The sequence below is a fragment of the Nestor notabilis genome, unplaced genomic scaffold, assembly GCF_000696875.1.
Source record: "Nestor notabilis isolate BGI_N333 unplaced genomic scaffold, ASM69687v1 scaffold24604, whole genome shotgun sequence".
Lineage (NCBI taxonomy): Eukaryota > Metazoa > Chordata > Aves > Psittaciformes > Psittacidae > Nestor > Nestor notabilis.
Window position 1 is genome coordinate 15039 of NW_009927227.1, and position 5158 is coordinate 20196.

Here is a 5158-nt window from a genome sequence, read left to right on the forward strand (position 1 = left end):
GGGGACAGTAACCATGGTCCTGCTCTGGGAACACGGCGGAGGCACCAGCAGGCACAACAGCAAGGAGAACCACCTGTACCCCCAGACACAAGGATGCAGTATGGGGGGAGTCCTGGGGTCTCACCAGCAGTGCTGCTAGGGGGAGTTCCTCTGGACACATCTGGTGGCTCTCCATCCCCAGCTGTAAAACAGGAGCCCGCAAGGACAAGTTCTGCTCCAGAGTGAAAACTGCCTGTGCTCAACACAGAGCATGGTGCAGGGAGCAGGACAACAACAGCCCCACAGGATGAAGAGCCTGGAGGAAGCTGTGCTGCCACGGCAGCCCAGCCCAGCACCGCCTGGTTTTGCCAGCTGCATAACACAAGCACATGCGTCACACGCACACAGACATACACACCTGCCCTCTCGCTGCTTGCAGATGTGCTCTGGCAGTGCTGATACCAGAGCCAGCAGTGTCCGTAGGGCTGCGTGCACACTGCTCAGTCCCTGGGTGCTGTCCTGGGAAGCACTGGCCCACTCAACCATAGAAAGTGGTGAACCAGGGGTGCTGGGGACACGTGTAACCCCAAAGGTCTGCACATAGACCACATGGACACACATGCCCCTGCATGCCTTTGCACCCACTCTGTGCCCGCCCCCATCAATGTGTGCTGCCCCCCAGAACCCCTCTCCACACCCCAGTAAAGGGACACCCATTAGTGTACCCAGGCATGCACATGTCCCCTCGTATGCATGTCCTCTGGCCGCTCAGGGAGGGGAGGCACCCAGGCAGTACACTATAAATATAAGTTTTATTGATGTGTGAAATCCAACGAGTACAGCTGGCATCTCAGGAACACTGAAATAAGCCGCAACATCTCCACCTGCTCAACAGCTCCTGGGGACCCTTGGACACTGGCGAGCACCAGCAGCAAGCTGGGACCAGGGCACCCTGCGGGGCACTTACCTGCACACATGGCACAGCCCAGAGAGCCGGCAGGGCCCTGCCAGCAGCCCCATGCTTCCCATAGAGCCCAAGAACCCACCTCCACCCTGCCTGGTTCCTGCCAGGCTGCAGCTCTAGGCAGCAGCATCCTGGCCCTGCTTCGCAGCCTCCTCCTGGCGAGGCAGAAGAACCCAAGCAGATGCCTCATGGGGCTGCCACAGCAGAGCTAGAGCTGCGAGACCAGAATCCCTCCATCTTTGATGTGTTATTTGCATCATGTTTTGGCAAACAGTGCCAGGAAAAAAGCAGCTTACTCCTGGTTGTGTGGAAACATGGATTTCAACAGCCACACCTCTCTGTGTGGTCCACCCCTGCTCCGTATCACACATATACCCCACAGCACAACCATCTCTGCACATGTGGAAACAGTGAAGGCTGGAAAACCTCAGGGTCCAGTGTGGCAGGAATACACCTGGGGATCTCGGGCAGCCACAGGAACTCCCGTGGCAGAGGGACAAGACAAATGGTGTGTGCACACACAGTGGGAAGGAAACACTGTTTTATTGCCTGATTTGAGAGAGGGGTAAATCCCTGGGAGAAGCCCCATCCCCTCCTTGCTCTATTCCAGTCTCCCCTCCAGCAGACCCTCACACCAGCCAGGTAATGATGCATTTGCTCTTCTTGTGCGTGTGACAAAGGTGGCCTGGACATGCATGGTGGTGAAAGGCCATAGCCCTGCTTGCCTGCCTGCGTTCCCAGCACACATGAGGGAGAGGCAGTACCTGATACAAACGTGCCTGTGGGCTGAAGGAGCCAGGCTAACGGGCTGAAGCAGTTCTGAATGGGTTAAGGTTCAACCAAGTGCTCCCAGGGAGCTGGAGCCACAGCCTGAACCACATCTTCATCTGTTCAAAGTGCATTGCAAGGGAAGACAAGGGGCAGGGGGGAGAGGAGATGTGGGGGAAGAAGCCTGCTCTTCTCCATCACACTCCTCATGATTATCCAGACGCGTTCCCTGGTGGGATTCCCGCAGCCAGAAGCACCCACAGCCCTGCTCCCCTGCTCCAATAAAGTGCATCCTTGCTGCTGTGTGCCAGCCCAGCACATGGGTGCTCCCACCCTGTCGGGACAAAGCAAGACCCAGTCTGGGCACCCCTGGCTCACACCACAGAATGACCAGTGTTATTGCCAAGGGGTCTCTTTGCATTTCTCTGTGCCTTCCACCATCTCTGGGATTGCCCTTGTTGAGAGAGAAGGGGCAACAGATGTCCCTGTTCATGACACCTTGGCTCAGGTCATTCCTCCGGCACCATATGCCTTATACCATCAAGGCTGCCTTTGCCTGGGGCAGGATCCGCCAGACCCAGGCCCTCTCTGGCACTGCGTGCCCAGATCCCTCACCCACTCATTGCAGCCCCTTGGTACCAACACATTCACTTGCCAGCTCTGCTGGGAGTGCCAGTGCCCTTCTCTAAGGTGCCTCAGGCCTCCTGCTGCCATGGCCCTGAGGATGAGCACCCTTGCTCAGCTTGGAGACACAGCCATCATCCACCTCCAGGCTTGCCCTGGTCCTCTGCCCTGCAGTGGCCCCATACCCAGTCAGCAACCCGCACACTCACTAGCACAAGAGGCCCGGGCTGTGCTGAACTGTCCTGGAGATCCTGGTGGTGCTGCCAACTGCCCCATCCTGGACAGCAGCCAGTCTGAGCAGCCACCTGTGGAAGTACCTGCTCTGACAGTCTTCCTCTGGCCATGCCTGTCCCCTAGGGCTTCTCTGCAAGCAGCAGAGGCTGGCCAGCAAAGGCTTCTGTTGCAGCATCCCTGTGCGTTGGGGGACACGAGCAGTGGCAATCACAGGTGCCTCCCGGTAGCCCCCTCTGTTCCATACATGGACCATCACTAATCCATCTCATCCTGGTCCTTCTGGGAGCGGCGCAGGCATAGGGGTGTCCCAGAAGGCACTGTGTCCCAGCAGGACAGTGCTGGGAATGGCAGTGCCGCTGGTGTGCAGGAAGCAGGACCCACCACAAAACCCCACAGCCGGGAGGCAGGAGCTGTGCAAAACTGCATCACTGGCACCTCCTACCACCTTGGTATCCACCAGGGAAAACCCTCAGCCCAGCAGTGCACACTACACTGGGCAAGGCTGAAGCAGCCACAGCCCAAGAGCAGGACAGAAGACTTGCATCAGTCCCATCAGCCCCAAGGACAGTGAGATGGAGAAGGGTGGCAGCCCACAGCTCCCCCGGCTCCCTGCCCATCCATCCACCTCGTGACAGAGCACACATGGAGACCGTTCCCCACTCGACCCTTGGCTGCAGCTGGCAGCATCATGCCAAGGAGCCTCCAGCCCCCAAGCTGGCACGACCCCATTGCAGAGCATGGCACATTGCTGGCAGTGAAGGAAGATCCAAGAGCGGAGGGGAATTCTGTGAGGGACAGCGGTAAGTCAGACAAAAGCCCCTGCGGAAAACCCCAATGCTCAGCATGAAAAGGGCGTCAGGGCATGTCCTGCTTCCAGACCCTCTGTGCAGGAGAGCCCCACGGATACAAGCTCCTTGCCACGATTCTGTCCAGGCAGGGGAAACATGACCTTGCCAAGTGCCCAGCATCATCAGCCATGTGTCTGCCATCCACCTGCAGGCCAGCCAGACCCTGCTGTGTGGAGCAGTCCCAACATGAGACGGTAAAGCAAAGAACAGTCTCAAGGATTTTGCTGAAATCTGGCATTTGCCCTGCAATTCCCTGCTGCTCAGAGAGCGCCAGCAACAGCATCTCAGACTGCACTTGAACCAGGGCCCAGCATGCCAGGATGAGGCACAGCTGCCTTCCCCATGTCCATGCTCACAGTGGGATCCTACGTGCATGGGTGACCAGTGCAGCCTTGCGACACCAGTGCCAGCGACTCTGGTTCCAGAACACCCACGGAGACAGGCCATGTAGCTAAGCAGCATGCTGTGTTCCCGGCACAGCAGCATGTGCAGATGCTCACCGGCTCCGGTCTCAGCTCTGTTCCTTTGGAGAGCCAGCGAGGTACTGAAATGCCTTCCATCCACAAGGAGTGTGGAAAAGCAGGTGACCATGGAGGAGCCACCAGAGCCACTTGCCAAAAAGACTTTTCCTGATACAGTCACAAAGTGCAAAGCCCTTCCCAGTGTCAGGGTCACCCAATGCAAAAAACTGCTGTAAGATCTCACCTGCTTTCCAGTTCTGGCACTGCAGGGACCCCCTTCTCACAGTGTTACCTTGGGAGGTTTGCACTGGGATAAGGCCGGGTGTCCCTGGGGATGGCATCCCCTCCTGCACAGCCGGTGCTGGGTGAGGCTCATCCTCCTTGGTCTGCTGAGACAGCCACAGTTGTGCGGGGCGAAGAGGGGTGAGGAATGAGATGGTGCAAGGAAGGGCTCAGGACCAGCTCTTCTCCTTCAGTAGAGGCTCCAGCAATGGCATGGCTGAGCCCAGCCCTGCTTTTCAGCCACCTTGCACTGGCAGGGTGTGGGAACCTAAATCTTCCCTGCTTCACGCAAGCACTTGGAGGGACCAGTCACTTCTCTCCACATTGGTTGATTCTATCCTCTTGGCTGAGACCCCAAAGGCAACAGGGAATGAACATGAGACTCCGAAAGGAATGAGAATACTGTTCCATTCCCACCGACCCTGCCATATCCCCAGGTTTGAAGATAAGATCCTATCTCTGAGGATAGCATCCAAGCAGAAGTCTGAGCAGAGTCCCCGGTCCTTCCTTTGCCTGCTGGCTCCCTTTCCCCTCCATGCAGAATGGGAAGCAGTTGGTTTATAAAAAATAAACAGAAAGAAAAGAAAAATAAAAAAATCCCAAAATATAACAAACAAACAAAAACCAGGGAGGATTTATGCAGAAAGAAAAAGAGGATGCAGCAATTTCTGTGGCCGTGGTGAGAGGAAACACTAAAGCCTTGTGCAACTTGGCCTATTGCATCTTTGGGCTCTTCTTAGCATTGACACACATGCTGCTGCCCAGGGCAAGCAACAGGGCTGTGGGCTGCACTGTGGATCCATGCTCTGTGGGTGTTTCCTCCTGCCTTCAGCCCTAGGTCATCACTCTCCTCCTGCCTGGAGCAGCCGGCTCCTCTTTGCCTTCCTCAGCAGACAGCCACCTCCATGGAACCATGCCCAGAGTCCCGGCGTGTTTGGTGGAGAAGGGCAGTGCTGGGCAGGGGTGACAAGAAGGGACCCAAGCTCCATGGGGTTCAG